The sequence below is a fragment of the Arvicola amphibius genome, chromosome 3, assembly GCF_903992535.2.
Source record: "Arvicola amphibius chromosome 3, mArvAmp1.2, whole genome shotgun sequence".
Lineage (NCBI taxonomy): Eukaryota > Metazoa > Chordata > Mammalia > Rodentia > Cricetidae > Arvicola > Arvicola amphibius.
In genome coordinates this window covers 173,789,469-173,809,022 of record NC_052049.1, presented here as the reverse complement: position 1 = coordinate 173,809,022, position 19,554 = coordinate 173,789,469, and the positions used below count along the sequence as shown (strand labels likewise).

The following is a 19,554-nucleotide window of genomic DNA, read 5'->3' as shown; positions in this document are numbered from 1 at the left end:
CCATTCCCCCTCCTTAGGAGGTGGAGTCTGAGTACACATGTATGTAAACTGATGGTTAGGATGTGATGTGGCTTGACACTGCCGTCTGTGTGCACACGCCAGCACGTGGACTTTAGGATGGGTGAGGCTAGGTCCTCTGGATACAGCTTGTGAGTCTCAGAGGCAGACTTCAGCAGGCATCTTTGTTCGTGCTTGGGTCTTGGTTATGTGCACACATATGTATACATTATATACCTGTGAGTGTCTCCAAGCCTGACCCAGACCAGTCAGTGCATCCATTCAAATGACTGCAGGAAGTCTGTACCCCATACCTCACCACTAGAGGAGCCTTGCCACCAGGCTGTGCAGAAGTGGGGGCATGCGGAGACAGAAAGGATTGGTGGTAAGGGGCAATAAGGAGACGACAGAGGCACCTGGTGAGAGACAGACAGACAAGGCGTGATAAGGTCGGAGAATGACAGAGAGGTGCAGAGGTAAGGACTCTGTCATCTGACAAGGGGATGGGTTGGGGGCTGGAGGCTGCCAGAGCCTCAGCCTTGCTGCCTGCCAAGTGCCTGGCAGCTCAAGGGTTAAAACAGTAAGCGAAGCAGGCTCAGGCAATCTCCTCCTGCCATCCCCCATCCCTCTCGGCTTCTCTTTTCTTTTTGTCCTCCTCTTAGAACAAAATAATTTGTGGTGAAGTTGTTCCTTCCTCCAGAGCTGTGGCAATTAGGGGGTGAGTGGCAGGGCCTGTTTGTATAGCCAGAGAGGACCGAGGCTCTGAGCAGACACCAGGGCAGGTTGTACCATAGAACCCATGCTCAGCTCTGGACCAAGGTCCTCTGATGGTCCTCTGTGATGGAGGCAAAGAAAAGGAAGAATCACAACCCAAGGGCTGCAGAGAAATGCAGGGAGCCGGTATCCTACATTAGGGGAACCGAGAATCAGACAGGAGAGCACAATTCTGGACATAGGGAGGAGTGGCAAAGCCAGGCTCCATCTTCTCTGACCCACCCTTCTCACCTTTGGAGGCTTAAAACACCCCACCACCTCAGCTTTGGACCATAGTCTGGTTGTGTAGCAGTCATGATCTGGGCCACACAGTTGAAGCAGCACCCAGCAGGGGGCGCAGCTGCCTGGCTTCATCAGGGCCAAGGGATGAAGTTCTATACATTAGATTTGCTTGTCAAGGTCATTCCCAGGCTCTGAGGCTGGGCCATGCTGGTTTTCCTGAAATGTCTGGGAACCCCTTTCCCAGGCTTACGAAATACTTTGAAGCCTAGGTGGCTACTGGGTGGGGTCAGCAGAGGGAAGCAGTCTGGTGTTCCAGCTCTACCTCAGGGTCCCAACAGGTGACACAAAGCTTGGAGATTGAGGGTCTTCAAGAAGTCTCTGGATTTCCAGGGTTCGATATATCTGTGAGAATGGGAGTCCTTCCAGTTCTCAACTGAACAACAGCCAATAAACTACAGCACACTTCATGTCCTCGGAGCCCTGTACTGTGGCCACCACGGCTACTGTCTGAGATCACCAAGCCAGAGGAGGTAATCTTAGTTCCCTCCCTGCCCCCACTCTTCTGCTAGGTGTGTCCGCTGAGACTGACATCAGCTTTCATTCCAAGGAGCCAACCACCGTCTCCTGAGTCCCTGAGTCCCCCCTCAGCCACCCTGTCTTTTTCCCTAACACCTCAGTCTCAGCCCCGGAGGTGATAACAGAGGAGTCCAGACACCAGGGAGCCACTGATAGCGCACAGCGACAGCTAGCTCTTTTGCTGTCCCCCCAAGCACCGTGTCTGTGTGAAGAGGACACTGAACAAAGGCATGTGCCCAATTCCGTGTTCAAGGGCAGAGTGTTGGGACCTGGGTCATCCCTTCACTCTGCTGCAGCTGTGTGAGCTCCCAGAGCCCCGCATGCCTCTGCCAGGCCTTTGTCCTGCTCTCCTTCTACCTATGACGGTGTCCTTCTGCTGGCTCCCCGGTGCCTGCATTTGAGGCCTCTCTGGACTATTGCTAGCAGACCTTGCCCATGCTGTCCCTGCCACCCTGTCTTCCCATGTGCTCTAAATCCTGTCGAGAAAGAGGAAAGGGATTGTAAAGGGTTCTGGTGTAATAAAGACAAAATCCTAGTGGCTGCTTAAGCTGCTGGTCCAGCCAGGCCCCAGCCCCAGATGAATTCCTGATATGCAGCAGCTCCTGAACGGCAGACCTCTGGAGTCTCATCCTTTCAACATTCCTTTGCATCTGTTCCAGCTATTCTGTTCCCTGGAAGGGCCCTGAGCTCAGATCTGAGCCCAAGGGAGATCTGAATGGTGTCCCGTCCCAAAGGGGGTAAGTCATCCCCACATTGATATGGGCCAGGAAGTTGCTTTCCAGCATGGACCCAGGAGGAATCCCAGGGAAAGCAGAGTGCTTGGACCCTGCCAAAGGCTAGCTCCTCACCAGCTACAACCCTGAGTCTCGGGACCAGCCAGGGCATTGGGACCAGCCGGGGCATGGCAGAAAGGCCAGGACACAGGGAACACACACCTTCTCGTTTCCTTGGCCCAGAGAGTTATTTGGAAAAACCAAAGAGTTCCCAGAGCAATGACGCCTCAGCGGTCCTCACCTTTAACCAGAGAGCTGGACTGAGGTGAACAAAAGAGCCAGTGCACACACAGGCACTGCAATGCTGAGCCATCCGTGGTAGCGGGGCAAGAGGCAGGGGCTTCATCCCACAGGGAGTGGAAGGAAGGTGCTGGGATGGGGAGGCAGACAGAGGGCTAGGGGAACATGGACTGCAGGGGTGGCTAAGACAGAAGGGACAGTTTTAGGAGGCTATATGGAGTCCCTCATGCTACAGATCATGGACCTCTATCGTGGATTTCTAGTCACCATTTTTAAAAATGTGTTTGTATGATGTGCAAGTAGGTAGAAGTGGAGGTCAGAGGTTAGCACCAGGTAACATCTTCAGTTTTTCTCCACCTTATTTTGGGTGGGGGTCTCACTGAATCTGGAACTCACTGATCTGGCTAGACTGGATACCGGTGAGCCCCAGGGACCCTCCTGTCTCTACAGTGTCCCCAGAGTTTACAAAGGTGCTAGTTTAACCTCATGCTCATGTGGTAGGCTTTTTACCAACTGAACTTCCCAGGCCCTGCCTAGGGTGGTGACCCAGTAGGGGTGTTTTTTCCCCTTTAGGGTGCTCATACTAGCTCTGTGGTCCTTTTGGAGGCCCCAGACCCAGCTTCCTGCCTCCTGGGGGAAGCCTAACATAAATGAGAAGTGAGCCTGAAGGATGTCTGCAGAACAGCAACCTTAGATGGGAAATGTGAACACTTGCAAGGTAGAAGGAGCCTGGCAGCCTCATTTGCAAATGGCAGCCTCATACACAAATTCAAAAAGCTACCATAGGAGAAAAGAGATCCTAGGACAAGTAGCATGGACAGACCCCATCAGAGGCATTTTATAAAGTCCCAGAAAGCCAGCAGCAGTGGGGCCCAGACCTGAGCCAGGGTGAGAAGTTGAGAAGGGAGAGGGAGGAGGGAAGGTGGGAGGGACACTGGCTTACCCCGGGGCAGGTGCTTTCATCCTTGACCTCACTGATCCATGCTGGCCCAGGAAGACCGTGTATCCCTGTGATCCCCATCTAACAGGCAAAGACGCTGTGGGCTAGAGAGGTGAAGTCCCACAGCAGAGCTGGAGTCTGCACAGGGCCGGTCTGATTCAAAGCCCTTGCCTTAGGGTACTTTGTAGCTCTGTCCTGTGTATCTCTCTAAACTTGAAGGTAAGGCTTTCGAGAAAGGGGGCATAAGGCTTTAAAGGGATGAGCAGGGAGTTTGACCAACCAGAAAGGAGCTTGGGGCAGCCAATGATGCTGAGGAGCTTGGGGCCAGTGGGAAGTCAGCAGCTCCAGAAGGGAGGGAGTGGAGGCCTGGCAGGATCAGCTAGATCCCCTAACCAACCACATAACCCTGGGAGTGAAAACAGGCACACTCTTGAGGCTTCTCTCCGCAGTGAAGGTGAACGGGCCCTAATCTCTGGAAAATTAAATCAGAAAGAAAATGGAACAAGAAAGATTTGATGCAGGCTTGCCTCGCTTCTGTTTGTCTCCTCAAAGGCCCAGGCTCAGCGTGGGGCCCAGCTAGGTGCTCCAGCATCCCAGCCCCTATTCTGAGCCTGGTATCCCTGGGTGAGCAGCTGTCCCCTAAACCCTCTTCTGCCACACCTCTTGGTGTCTGCTCTTTTGTCTGATAAAGAACAGCCGAGGTGGGTGTCTTAACTGCCCCTTCTTTCATGCCACCAGGCTCCTAATGGGGAGGGCAACAAGAGGGCCACAAAGGCAGATTAGACCTACTAGGGAGGAGGTCCTGGGGTCTGGCACTGACGTGGGTATCCACTGATAGACAGGCTATGCTAGAGATCAGGGAAGCCACAAATGAGAGTCATAGGTAGCTCAAGGCCAGCAAGGACGTAAGAAGAGTGGCAGACAGGTATGACTAGCTAGGCAGAGTAGAGACAGACTGAGGGCCCCTGGCCTCACCTCTAGTAAGCTGCTTAACCAGGCTCCTATCTTCATCAAGGTTTATAACATACCATTAACCATCGTTAAAGATGGGAAGAGTGATGCAAAGCCAGGCACCTGGAATTCTTTCCCATTTAAGTACCTAGGATATGGGGCTGGAGAGATGGCTCAGCATTTAAGAACACTGGCTGCTCTTCCAGAGGACCCAGGTTCAATTCCCAGTACCCACATGGCAGCTCACAACTGTCTGTAACTCAAGTTCCAGGGGATCTAACACTCTCACACAGACATACATACATACAGGCAAAATACCATAAAAAGGAGTGAAAATTAAATACCCAGGATAGATCTGGCACAGGCCCTGCCTTGTTGGGACTTAGAGGGTGTCCCATGTTAGGTACACAAAAACCCTAATGCAGGCTGCTCTACACTAGGTTGTGTTCATGACTGGGAACTCCCCAGCCAGCTTCACTTGTCATGGACTGGGCAAGGGTAAAGGACCACTGGAGCCACTCAGTGCTCAGGCACTGGCGTGTGCAACTCAGAACACAGTTAGTACTCGGGCACCAGCGTGTGCCACTCAGAACACAGTTAGTGCTTGGGCACTGGCATGTGCAACTCAGAACACAGTGCTTGGGCATGTGTGTGTGCAACTAAGAACACAGTTAGTACTTGGGCACTGGCGTGTGCCACTCAGAACACAGTTAGTGCTTGGGCACTGGTGTGTGCCACTCAGTTCCAGGCTTCCTTACCTGCTCACGTCTGTCAACTGCCATCATTCCATGATTAGTCAGCTATATATGGCATATTGTCACAATCACGGCCTGTATACTGTGACACGGTGTGACACACTGTTGATAATAATTCACCTTCATATTGAATAGATTGCCTGGGGAACACCCTGTCTAGTGGGGATCACAGACAGATGTAGCCAATCTTGCATGAGGTACAGGGAAGGACTTTCTTCAGCAGGTGAGGACACGGCCCTCTTGTGTTGAGAGCACTACCTTTCTTGGCCCTGCCCTACCTACACAGCCCACACTCCCCAGGGGCACCCCACATTTGTGACATACGCTGCTTGAGCTTGGGCAAGGAAGAAGGGCCCGGTGGCTCCTTGGTTTGGGCTCTAAGAGGAAGCTTCCAAGAGCTTTAGAAGGCAGGCTTCCCTATCCCCTTCACAAAACCCAGGGAGGGGGGATAAAATCCCCCAACCACCCCCAGCAACGCCTCCCTGTTTTTAAAGTTAAAGTTTAGTTGACTGTCATCCATTACTGCAATTAGTACATTATGTCTAATTATGCAATTAGTGTAAAAAGTGCACTTGCCGCTGAGAATGGGAAATTACGCTGCCTCGTTACGCTGTAAAATCCATGTCATAAAAAGGCTCAATCTCTTGTTTTTCAAAAGACACAAAACCCAACACAAAACAATAAACCAAAAAAATCCTCCTAGCCAGGCTGGGACCAGCCTGAGACAACTTCCCCAGGGTGGCTCTAGGAAGGTCCCTCTCCCTGTAAGTCCCACCCTACATCCAAGCAGAGGAAGCAGAAACCATTCCTGGGTGCAGCCCTGCCTTTGCTCCTCTGAACTGTGGATTTCTAAATGGACTTACTTATTTATTCAGTTTATTCTTAGAGACAGGGTCCTTGCTACTTTGTAGCACACACTGCTCTCTAACTCATGATCGTGTAGCAATCACAGGCATTTAGCGCCACATTGTCCCACACTAACTTTAAAGCCTTGGTAAACTTGACTGCCTACTGAAGCCTGCATCCCATATGGGAACAGTCTTGGATTCCACCACCCAGTTCCAAAACCAGAGGTCCTTTCTCCAGGGTTCCTAGGGGGTACTATGAACAGAGGAGCATATCCCACCTCAGGAAAATTAAAGGAACATTCTTATATCCAGGATTCCCCAACCCTGGAAGCATTGCTTGGCAAGTAACAAGTTCTCTGTCTTGGGAACTATTGTGAGCCCAGCTGTCAAGGAGGCTAAGGGAATCACCTACAGTTACCCAACACAGTGGCTTGGCTCCAGGCTGCCGTAATTAGATGTCAGTATCCCATGGCCTTATGCCTAAGTGACACTCAGTGTATGACTAAATTTTACCTACATTCTGGATCTCTTAGTACTGAGGGGATGTTTTGGGAACAGGCAAGAGATGGGAGAAATTTGAACTTATTTTATGTGTATGGTGTTTCATTTGCACGTACGTCTGTGTGCCATGTATGTTCCTGGTGCCCACAGAGGCCAGAAGAGAATGGTCCCTTGGAACTAGAGTTGCAGATGGTTGTGAGCAGTCATGTGGGTCCTGGGAATTGAACTCAGGTCCTCTGATAGAGCAACAAGTACTCTTAACCACTGAGCTGTCTCTCCGGCCCTAAGAGAAAAACTTGATGGTTTTCCCTACTACAAAGATCGTAATCCCTCCCAAAGGGCCCATGAAGAGTGGGAAGAGATTATACTTTAGTGTATTTCAATATCGAATTCTAATGGCCAAAGCCACTCATGACCTATATCCAAGGTCACAAGCTATAGCTCCAGCATGGACCACTAAGTGTCTGCTAATGAAAACCTGGGTAGCACCCCTGAGCCCTTACCTCCAAGATCCCCCCATTCTTTGACTCAAAATTCTTCATTGGGCCTGAAGGCAAGTGATGTCCTTACAGTGGGCATCTATCTTAACCTCAAGGGGAAGATGCCATGGCATGGAAATACCCTCACAGTGGGCATCTATCTTAACCTCAAGGGGATGATGTGTCTCCCTGCTGCTATGTCTAGATCATACATGTTCACAGAGCAGAGAACCTGAAACACACATATTTCAGCACCCTTAGGACATTGGCCCAACCTCAGAGCCCATGCAGCTGCCCCTACTTACAATGTGCATGTTTCTGTTGGAGTGTGCTGAGATGCCAACAAGGCAGCTGGGGTGTAGGAGGAAAGGACTCGGACCCCACTGGGGGGACACATGTTGTTTAAACTCAAGACAGGGGTCCCTGGAGAGATGGAGCTTGAAGAGCAGGAAAACCAGTTCCAACCCAGTCCAGTCACACGACCAACTGCCATGGACACTCTCAACACCCCGTCTTCCATATTTGACTTGGGGAAGCATCAGAGATGCAAGCCCGAGGTGAACCAAACTGCAGGCAAGATCCAGGGGCCCTGCTCACACTCCCCTCCCTGAGCTGGGAGCTGCCGGCTGTCGAGGCAGCTGGGAGGGAAGCTGTGCCCAGCATACCAGCTGGCACGGGGGAGTGCGAGTAAACATACCCGCACTTTCCCAACTCATAGAAGTCGCGGGTGGCGGCCGGCTGGTGTGGGTGCCCATGTTTATGGGAAACAGATTGTTTGTGTCGGCATCTGCGGCCCCTTGCCACCCACCCTGGCTGCACTCTCTCCCGTTGCCTCCCACCCAGTTGGCTCATATTTTCTTCCCACGGGAATTCTAGCAGGCACAGAAGGACAACGACATTGATGGCAAGGCCCTCTGTGCATCCAGACAGGGCTCGGTGTATATAACCCCCAGTCCCCTTAATAATCCCACGTTTACTATTCCCATATTACTGCTGAAGAAATCAAGGGTCTGGGAGCCAGAGAAACTGTCTAGCCACCATGAAAGTATGCCTCTGTGGCACGGGACTTCTCAGAACCATCATCCTTGCCAGGCTCTGGGTACATTACCATTCTCAGGTCTGCCAGACATGTCTGGTCTGCTCTGTGCACCTTCATTCACCTCCTTAAGTGGCGACCTTGCCCTCAGAGGAAGCAATCAGCTTTCTCTCTTCCACCGACAGCCCAACTGGAGGGACTGGGCCTCATGACTGCCTTGCTGCCTAGTCTCTTTAAGCTTTTCTCGTCTCTGCCTCATGCTTGAGGGATCTATTACAATGGACTGGAGTAAGGTCTCTCTATGACCTCTTAGGAGCACAGTGCTGGGAGGGCTGGAAGGGGTCTGGGAGCCACGCAGGCCGATGCTCAGTGTGTTCCTGGTGAGCCGGGGAGGCTTCTAATTATTTCACAGATCCAAACTGTGACCTCATCCAAAACGATGGCTCTGAGAAGTGCCCTGGCTGTCCAGAACTTATCAGAGAAGTCCACTTCTCATCCCCTACAGTGACAGCAATTCACCCCTGTAAACTCTCTCATGAGATGTGCTGGAGGCTTGGCCTGAAGCCTGGTTCCAGAGGCCAGGGAGCAAAGGACAGAACTTGCTTCCTCCGTCTGCATGACATCCGTTTTACTGGTATAACCCAGCACAGACCTTGCTCCAAGAGTCCCCTATTTAGGCTTCCTTTAACATATTCCATCATAACTAGCTGACAGGAATAGCTGGTGTGTCATCTTAGAGGTGAAGAATGGCATCTTATAGGTGTCATTCGGGTCAGAACCTGTCCAAAGGTAAAATTTCCCATATCTCATACCTATGTGCTAGAATGTTTAGACACATGAATTTGAATTCCAGCCCTACTCTTTATGAGACACAACCCTTTCCCCTCAGCCTGGCTATTCTGAACATTCCTCAAAGACCGATGGTTATAATGCAGGGTGCTGGAGGCCTCTTGTGGGTCTCCTAGGGGTGCTTCCACGTCTCTGGGTACCTTCTTTACACAGTCTGTCCTCCACGGGGCAACTTTCTGGTCTCAGGGTTATCCTTTACTATTAAGACTTGCTGCTAACAGTGTCAACAAACAATGACAACATTGGCAACAGCTCTTGATCACGAAAGAGGCTGCCAGGGCCCTTGGGCTAGCTGATCATAAAATCATGAGATCTTCACACGAGAACAGCAGGACATAAAGGCAAGGATGGCACCAAGCCTCCGTGGTGGCTGCAGCCTCTCACACTGTGTCAAGAGACATCCCCCTCCTCTGGTGGGGCTGGAGAGATGGCCTGGCAGTTGGGAGCCCTGGCTGCTCTTCCAGAGGTCCTGAGTTCAACTCCCAGCTCACGGTGGCTCACAACCATGTATAACGGGATCTGATGCCCTGTTCTGTCATGCAGGCAGACATGCAAACAGAGTACTCATATTCATAAATAAATAAATCTTCAAAAAGAAAGAGACCCCTCGAGGGTAAGGATATCCCAACGTGCTTGCTCCACACCTGTCTCCACAGACAGCTTCAAGCACACCTGTTGGGGCTGGAGAGGTTTCTGAGTGGTTAAGAGCGTTTGCTGCTCTTTCAGACTCAACTCCTAGCACTCATATGGCAACTCACAACTGTCTGTAACTCCAATTCCAGGAAATCCACCTCTTCTGGCCTCCACAGGCACAAGGCATTCAGGGGGTACACAGACATTCACACAAGCAAAACACCTATACACATAATAAATAATAAAAATAAATAAAAATGAAGGGAGAAAAAAAGCACTGACCTTGTCACACACACCGACTTTACCTCATTCACACCCAGCACCAAGCAGAGATGTACAGATCCCACTTATATATTCCCTTTAGACTCGTGGAGGATGCCTGTCACTGGCAGCTCCAGGCCTGGGTCAGGCTCTATGGGTCTCCCAAGCATACCTCAAGAGGAGTTCCCAAGTAACCTTAAATCATGGGCTATGTTTTAAGCAGTGGAGCTTTGCAGCTTCTGGAAGGCTAGGGTGCCCTGAAGGTCACAGCCCTAGCACATCTGGTGGAGCACACTGCTGGAGAGGCTCCTAAGGATGTGGGGGACCTGGTAGGAGTAAGGACATGGCATGGTCAACAGTGGCCTCTGAGCCAGGTCCCAGGAGACACTGGGCTTGCCACCCGAGTCCTTAAATCAGGTTGATCAGAAGGCCCGAGTCTGAGGCAGCAAGAAGGCAATGGGCACTGGTGCCAAGCTGGAGCTGCCCACGTGAAGGGTACTAGTGAGTGTGTGAGGAGCACTCAGGCCTGAGCCATCTTGTTTACTTCCTCTGTCAGTATCTCTCAGCTCCATCTTACTCCCTCCCCAGCTCTTCATTTTTCTTTCTTTCCTCCTCTCAGTTTATAGCCCTTCTTGAGTTTTATGTACCCTTGTAAGTGCCTTTACATCTTCCACAGAACAAGTTGAAAGCATAAACAAACAGACAGGACCCAGACACTGGGGCCTTTTGCACACACTAAAAATATGATGAGAACAGATATGCATTGGGGGTGTGGGTGCACCCAGGAAACACACACACTGGGGGCACAACCCCAGAGGAGATGTTCATCACTCATCACCTTTCCTAAATCTTCATGGAAAAGCTCCCAACTTCAAATCTGAAAAATGCTGGTGGTCGTCCCTCAAGGGTTTTCTGAGCCGGGGTCAGTGAACTGCAGACCCGGTGTCTGGCAGGTGTTCTCATGCAGGCTCCGGCCCTTCTCTGCACCCCAGACTCCCCTTATTTCGCTGCTCAGGGAGAGGGGGGATGCCTGGCACCTGAAGCTCCAGATTCCCTCTCTATGAATGTAAGAACTCCAGCAACCACAAGAGCCAGCGTTTACCTTCTGTGGGCCTGAGCAGTGTTTGCCATGCAAACCAACTATGTAAACAGGACTGGCAGCCCGACATGCAGGCAAACACTGGCAGGCCCTTAACCTGAATGGTCATGAACTTCTAAATAAGTGTGCTACATTCAGGAGAGCAGAGGCTCTGCTTGGGGTCCCATTCCATGTGGGCTACCTCCTCACCCAGCTTTGGGGGGAACTACTGAATAGGGTGGTGATTATTGCAAGAATACCAGCAGAGCAGAAACAAATCTCCATTCCAGTCATTTGCTGTATGGAGTCTTCACGAGCCCCTGTCACTGTCCCTGCTTCCTATATGGCCCAATTGTAGCACACCGCCTCAATGACTATGAGAACTAACCATGTGTATAAACAGAGAACCTGGTCCAGAGCCAGCCCTATGTCCCCAGCAACTGGTCTTCAGGAAACTACTCAACTGCCCCCCACCCCAGCCATAGGTCTTGGGCCATTTGTCCCAGGCTATGGAAGTCAGGGGAACAGCTGCGTTCTAAGTTGGCAAGTCTATCCTGTTTTGAACATCCTATGAGGATTTGTTCCTCCGAGACTGCTGAATGAATGATCAACAGGAAGCCAATCTCTTTACATTAAGGGACCCTCGTTCATCTGCCTGAGGTTGTCCATTTAGATCTATCCAGGGCATCAGTTGAAGCCCTGGTCTGCTCAGTGGCTCCTCCCAAGGGCCTCAGGGGAATCTTGCATTAGGCTCTAGGCTGAAGCCCTGAGGTTGTGACTCCCTTTACCCAGAGGGATTGAGGTAGGGGGAAAATCCCATTCTTAGACAAGGCCAAATCAGAGCTTCTGGAGGGGACCCAGGGTGGGGAGGGATCTGGAATGGGGGTGTCTGCCAGTGCAGATTCTCTGGGGACTAGGAGCTATCATGCTGTGACTGATCCCCTCCGTTTTCTCACAGAAACCTAGCCGTCTGGCAGGTCTTAGCAGGGACAAAGCCTAGGGCTCCCATATCCTGTTTAGCAGCCTCCAGCTGGAGGGAGGAAGGCCTGAGCTGCTAGCTCTGTCAAGGACTCCCTGAGCAAGGAGGTGGTGATGGCAATGACGCCAGGAGGACAAGAGTGGAACAAATTGCCCCAATTATGTAAGGCAGCCCTATTTCCCCCTTCATGTGGGCAGGAGAGTGGACAGCTGTGTTCCTTCTTACCACACTCCACTGTGGCCTGGGCTTCCTGGGAGTGCTCGGGAAGGCTCACAGGCCAGACTCAGGTTATCAGTTGTGATTCTGCCTGTACTCTGGGCTGGGCTGCACCCTATCCTCTTGCCTCCACCACCAAAGAACCCCAAGCTCCTCCAGAGTCTAGCTGTAGCCAGCCCTGCCACACACTCCCCCTCACTGGGCTACTCCCCAGGGCTGTTCTCATTGCCACTCCCATTTAGTGCCTAGAGTTAGGGTAAGAAATAGACCAGCTGTGTCCTCTGCATGGCCTATAGACTGTCCTGCTTCCAACCCTGAGCTACAGTTACTACTTTCCATACTAGGACTAGAGATGTCCCAAGCTCAGGTCCCAAGGTGATGACCACAGTCCCGACTCTTAATCTCTCCCCAGCATAACCTAGGCAGTTCCTGCATAGGCCCTTGGAGGACTGTCCTGCAAAGTAGGCTGGGAAACCCCTCCTGTACAGTACATTCCCAGCAAGGCTCAATGGAGCCCAGGCTATTGGCTCTTTATAGTTATAATCCTGGCAGGTTTAGGGCTGCTAAACTGCAAATTTATCTCCTCCATAAACCCAGATAATAGAGGAGCCAGTGTGTGTGTGTGTGCGTGTGTGTGTGTATGTGTGTGCATGCGCACATGCAGAAGTCTAAGTATGCCTGTTACACATGTGTTGAAGGGCACACCCATGTGGGTGGGACACAGCTACGTGTATACACTTGTGTGCACATTAGAATGATGCTATTCCAATGGACAACACATGTCAAACAAATGTCCCAGTGACTGTGTGTCCTCAGGTATTTGGAACACCGTGATGCATGTCTCTAGGTACACATGTGTCCTGATGTGCAGGTCTCTAGGTGTATATGTGCATGCTGGGGGGAAAATGTCAATTTCTTCCCAGAATAAAGCCTTAAGTTCCAGGAGTCTTTCTGCTTAAACCCAGTAGATCTCTTTCTCTTCTGTCCACCGTCTTAGAGACTAGAGCTCTGCATCTGCCACATGTTCAGCCCCAGGCAACTCAGAACCTCCCACTAGGGATGCCAGGCTGCAAAGGGTACCATTACAGAAATTCAGGGGTGGGGACACAGTAAAGGACCGTCAAGACAAAGCATCCTCTCTATCTACTCCCATTCCCATGCTGTTTCAAGGTACTCTTGCGGGACCCCCTTGCTAGAGAAAAGCACCTTTTTCTGAACATCTCCGTAAGTCCACAGCTTAGTTGAGGCTCTGTCTCAATGTGGATGTGACTGAACTCCATATGTAGACTCGTTGAAGCCCAGAGTGCACTTTTAAAGATTCTGATGGATGTCTCACCAATGGGCTCAGTTTCTCATTAAGATAAAGCCCCCACCAACTCATGACAAGCCTGGACCTTACACCACACAATGTGCTGAGATGACGCTCTCCCAGGCAGATAGGCAGACAGGCAAGGAGGCAGGCAGGACGAGAGCAGCAGGAATCAGGTCCATATGCTGCGAGTGCCCAGCTAATGGGCTAACAAATTAGCAGGTCTCCCCTCTAAAAGGTGATGAACGAGCAGCAGGCCAGGAGAGCTGGAGGATGGGCCCCCTCCCCCACAGCATGCCTTGGGCTCAGTTTCTGTCTGGTCTCTCTGGGATGCCCAGCTCTGCCATGCTGAAAGGGATATGAGTTGTGGATAGAGGCTGACTACAGGCTATGGGCAGGTGAAAGACGGAAAGGGAAGCGCAGCTCAGGATATGGACCTGCTGAGCTGGAGGAAGGCTCTGTCTGTGGACTGTGGTTCTGCTGTTTGGAAGGCACCTTTAAGAAGGTGGGGTGGGGAAACAGCCCTCGTCAGGCCCTTCTGAACTGCTTCCTACACACTGTGCATTTATTGTCCTGAAGGGGAGAACAGGCAAGTGGGAACCCTATCCCGAGTCACGATCCCCACGCCTCCTACATGACACCTTGGACTTGGGGGTTGATAAGCACGGCAGAGTCCTGATTCTGGGCCTTGGGGGGGTCTGCTCATGCACTGGAGCTGCTTCTCCTACACAATGACAGGGTTGTAGCGGCTCAAGAGTATGGACCATGGAGGAGACATATAGTTGGAGGTACACAGGAGGAGGTATAGGAGAAAGAACAGCGTCCAGAGATATTAAGTCCACATGCATAAGGAGATGGAGAAGTAGACCTTTCGGTCTCAGCTAGACTTCTCTGATTGAAAGTTGTGCTGAATGGTCACTTCTGAGCTGAGGGTCCAGTGTCCTCCATTTGTCCCTTAATCATTACAGAGTCCTCTTCCATGTACCTGAAACGGGGCGGGACTTAACACATTCTGTGATAGGAGACTGTATGGGTCCTTTTGAGAGCCTCTGGCCAGGGGAGACAGCCTCAACCCAGGACCCAGTCTGTCTGTGGGCTCCTTATGCAAACAGCCCCAAGGCCCCCCGCCTGCACCCTCACCTCCCGCATGCCCGCCCTCCCTCCCCGTGTAAACAGAACCCGCCCGCTCTCTCCCAGGGGCTGCTAATTCCTCGCCAGAACTGCTCGGACGTGAAATTGGAGTGAGACAATGTGTGTTTAAGGAAATGAATCTCGAATCTTAAGAGGCTCAGGGAGCCCGCCCTGCACCCCCATCACCTCACCCACCCACCCAGAGCTAGGAAAGGCACACTTGGCATCCCAGAAGAGAAAGGCGGAGGTGACATCCAGTGCCAAATTAACAGCCGCCACAGCCAAATATTGTACTTGCCTCCAATCTTCTTTTATTTTTGAAAGAAAAGGCTTTTACAAAGTGAAAGAGGCTGTTGGAACACTAAGGCTGATGATGGTTTTTAACTGGCATGCCAGCTTGCGCATGCCCGGCTCAGAGCCTTCCTTTTCACTTGCATGCCAATGCTTCCCTAAGCAGTCACACTGGTAAGACACCAGCCCTTAGTGCCTGCCCTTCCGCACAAGCCACTGGCTGACGCCGCAGGAGTATGTGGCCGGTGTGGTAAATTTGGACATGGAATCTACTTATGAGCCATCTTCAGGCCTGCACAGGGCTCTTTCAAATAAGGATGTGTGTAGTGTGCTCATATCTGCCTTATTTGCAAGACCTCAACAAAAAGAGCCTGTCCATGACCTTGGCAAGGGTTCTTTGGCCAATCTCTGGAGGCCCCCATTGTCTCTACCACAGACTGTCACTGGCCTGAGGAAGCCCCAGGCGCTCTAAGCTCTAACCCCAGGCTGCCTAACGAACTTCTACTCTTCAGTTGCTTTGCTGAACAAAAGTCACTGGTGCTGTCCCGGGTCCAGCCTGCCCCATCTGTCATTAATTAACCATTGAGGCAGGATGAATAGACTCCCGCCCCGCTTGCCCCAACAGAACACTATTTCCTTCCCTGACTCCTTGCCTGAACACTCAGAAAACATTTTTTTTTCTTTGTGTTAGGGTCTTTGTGTCAGGCCTGAAACTCACCATTCTGCCTTTGCCTCCCAGTTTTAGGGGTTACAGGCTTGGGTCACTAAGGCAGGTGCTCAGACAGCTTCAGTGGGGCTTCATTGGCAGGGCAGACTTGACCCATGGCTCCCATTTCCACAGATCCAGGCTGCCCTTGGCCTTGGTTTGCCTGTACAGTGAGACACCCAGCTGGACAGACAATGAAACTTGGCCCTGACTCATGTGTGTGCAGCCCAGAGCTCACACCATGCTCAGTGCTCCTCTCAGATCCTTTTGTATCCTAACTGGAGGTGTGGCAGTGCCCTGTTGAGACATATGACACTGGCTGAGAGGGTCCTTGAGGCTCACCTGAGCCCTCAGGGCTGGTAAGAGACCATTCAGAACCTGGGCAGGAGTTACAGTCAAGTTCTCGTCCCTGTCTCTCCCCACATGTGCCAGGAGCATGGCTGCTGATCACTTGCCTTTGAGTCCTTCCCTAGGCCATGCCTGAGTAGTAGGGAGCAGCCCTCTTGTGTTCAGGGTAACATGGGAGAGGCTTGGTCCCCCTGTCCTCAGCTGGGGACATCTCTGAGGGGCTAGTCCATACTAGGCGGGACCAACTCAGGCTTTGGTCAAGAGTACATCACAGGCAAACTTCTTCAGCTACCCAATCAACTCTGCTTTGTCTGCCACCCATATACGGTTCTCAGTAAACCCTGCATGCCAGCGCCACCTGCTCCAGGGAACTAGCCCATCATAGCTGGTGGCAGGAAAGGGTCAAGAAAGCAGATTCTATGGTGGGCGCCGTCCCACTGCCAAAGAGAACTTCACTGTGGAGGTGGGTAGGGTACTACCTACTCTGGCATGTGACAGGCACAGCTGATCAGATGCCCCCTCATCACGAACTGAGGTCGAACTCTCACAAATGGGTGCAATATTTCAGGCAGCTGCGCGGCCCAGGGAAGTGTGATTATAAGGACCGTGGAATGGGATGGCTGTTGCTGTGGGCTATCAGCACTTTGGAGAGACAATCAAAGACGGAGTGCGATTAATCACAAATTTAAGGTGAAATGTGTAACTCAGAAGCCCCTTCGGCTGGATATAAAAAGACTCTCTCATCTCTTGCAGCCAGAGGCAGAGAAGCTGAGGGTCAGGCACAGGGCTTAATTATAAGCGTCAAGAACCCCCGGGGGGATCACAATCCCAGAAAGCTGGTAACACAACATCCAGGACCCTGACTGGAGTCCTGAGTCATGGGGTGGGGACATCTGGGTCAATTCACTTGGGAACCTTAAGGTCCCATTAACTCTGAGCCTATAGAAGAGATTTCCCCCCCATTCCACTAAAAGCTGATTTCCCATGATGGACTTGTTGAAAGGCCTCCTGTGTTCACGTCTAAGAGTTCATTTCCAAGGATATGACCTAAGACGAAGGCTCTGCTCTCTCACTCTGACCCTCTCTACACATCACTGCACCCCAGCACCAAGGTCTCCCTCTCTCCTATCAGGCCTTTGTCCGTGCTTCACCTGAAATGCTCTTCTCTCTGCCCTACCTTCCTCCGGAGCTTTTGCTAACTCCCCAGTAGTCTATCCCATCAGGTCCTCTTAACCTTAGCAAAATATACATGTGTCTGCCTGCACGCACACACACACAGAGTCTATAGCATGTACCTGCTTTGGTATCTGGACATTCAGACATCATCTGAATAGGGCAGAGTCACTGGACTGCCCAGTCTGTCTGCCAAACTCTCAGCCAGTTTACAGAGGCTCAAGAAGGCCGATCATGAGGACTATAGGACTGCTATACCCCTACCCTAGTTCTGGGCCTCACATCTCCCAGCCCCAAACTAAGGTCACACTCTGTTCAGAGAGGTTCAATTATTAGGCCCTTTTGCAGGCAAGGAAAACAAAAGTAAGAATGTAAGTCACTTGCCCAAGTTCAAAGGAAAAATTCTGATGGTGACAATGACAACAGTCTGCTTCCTTCTATGCTGAAGACACCTATGGCCTTGCGCATGCTAGACAAAGATTCTACCACTGTTTTAAAACATAAAACAAAGAAAAACCAACCTACAATTCACAATCCCAGAGAACCTAGACAACAATGAGGACCCTAAGAGAGACATACATGGATCTAATATACATGGGAAGTAGAAAAAGACAAGATATCCTGAGTAAATTGGGAGCATGGGGATCATGGGAGAGGGTTGAAGGGGAGGGGAAAGGCAGGGAGGGGAGCAGAGAAAAATGTAGAGCTCAATAAAAATCAATAAAATTAAAAAAATACAAAGAAAGATTCTACCACTGAGCCATATTGCCTTAGCCTTCTCTTTACTTTTTTTTCCCCCCTGAGACAGGGTTTCTCTGTGTAGTCCTAGCTGTCCTGGAATTCAATCTGTAGACTAGGCTGGTTTTGAACTCAGGAATCCACCTATGTCTGCTTCTTTGGTGCTGGGACTAAAGGTGTGTGCCACCCCACTTGGCTCCTCTCTTTATAAGACTCAGTCTCACTAAGTTTCCCAGGCTGGTCTTGAACTTGTGACTATCTTGTCTCAGCTTCCTAAGTAATTGGGATTATAGACCTGTACTGCCAGGCTTCTCTGTCTGTAGCTTTCTGACTGTTAGCTCCATGGTTTCTGTTATTGCTGGTGGAGCAGGCCAGAGTGCTGGCATGGAGCTGTGGCACCTTAGAAAAGTTAGGTCCCCTTGGGGATGGGATGGGTTTCATGGAGCAAGTCTTGGGTTTGGACAAGAAGAGGCACATGGAAAGGTTCTGCAGAAAGAAGAATTGTGGGACAAAGGCTGACAGGTAACAGGGAAGGTAGCAGTGGGTAAGGAGCCCTGGTTTCGGGTGATGAGTCAGGGAATGAGGGTGTGACCTGTGTGAAGGTCGTGATGGACACAGAACAGGCTTGGGTCCTGCATCTGTTTCATAGCCTCCCCCTTTACTGAATCCTATATCCCTCCCCCCACCCCCAGGTTCCGGTGCCTGCTCTGAATGGCCAATGAGGCCATCTGATTGGCTCATCAAGGGCAAATAATAGCTTTTGCTGAATTCAGCTGCAGCCAATCAGAGGCAATCAAGCACACAAGAGGCCTGATGGGCCATACGGGCGCACCCACGTGCATCAGAGCTGGCCCCTCTGCCTGGCTGTGGAACCTTCCTCCCACCCTCGTGGGTTTGAGAACTAGGGTGGGGGACTGGAAGGAACTGTGCTCAGGAGGTCTCAAGAAAAGACGAGGAAGGGGCCCAGCTGGACTCTGGAGCATGAACTTGGCACCTGCTGTGCATGGAGAGCTAGAAAAGCTGTTAGCTGCTGGGGGCAACCTGGGAGAAGACACTCCCTAGGCCGGCACAGGCAGCCTGGCTCCCAGCCCCACAGCAGCCTCCCAAGATCAGAGAGTCCCTGCCTCTTCCCCGAGGAGCCCGGAGCCTCCAATCAGGCCCTGGGAAAGCAATTTTTCAATCTTCAACTGCAAACACTAATACCGCTGAAGCTAATTTTACAGATTTCCACTTCCAGGCCTCGCTTTTGTCCCAGAATCCCTTAGCCTGGGAGATTAGCAGTTTATAGACTGGAAAAAATAAGGTATTTTAAAATTCAACATAAAACTCTCTCTTAGACTCAGTGAGCTAAGAAAAAAAGACTTTTCTCTTTTCTAATTGGAAGATAGCCTGTTAGTGAGGGAGGAGCCAGGTCCAGCTTCCACTAGCAGTGGGCTCCACTGGGAAGAAGGATACTTTCCGGAACCCTTGGACCGAGGGTTCCGAGGCGCAAATCTGCAGCCGCAGATGGATAACGGGAAAAGAATTGGGAGACCTGCATGTGGAAGCCTGCCAACAGTACCCTTGGGCCCTCTGCTTGAGCTCTGCATGTGCCGCCTTTGAAGCTACCCAGGACCTCCCTGACGCCAACCCGGAAGCCTTTGCAGCCGTAAAGACAGGCTTTGGCGCCAGGGCTAGGTCAGGCCCATGACCTGCTGCTTGTTTTACTGATGAAGTTGATTCCACTCCAAAGCAGACCCTCTTTGGGCCT

At 51.3% G+C, this 19,554-nt stretch overlaps 1 protein-coding gene across 6 annotated transcripts in view; it reads right to left on the bottom strand.

Moving 5' to 3' along the window:
• The window catches only part of Cacna2d2 (calcium voltage-gated channel auxiliary subunit alpha2delta 2), a 126,966-nt gene that overhangs the window by 64,159 nt on the left and 43,253 nt on the right, over nucleotides 1-19,554 (bottom strand). The window lies entirely within an intron of this gene.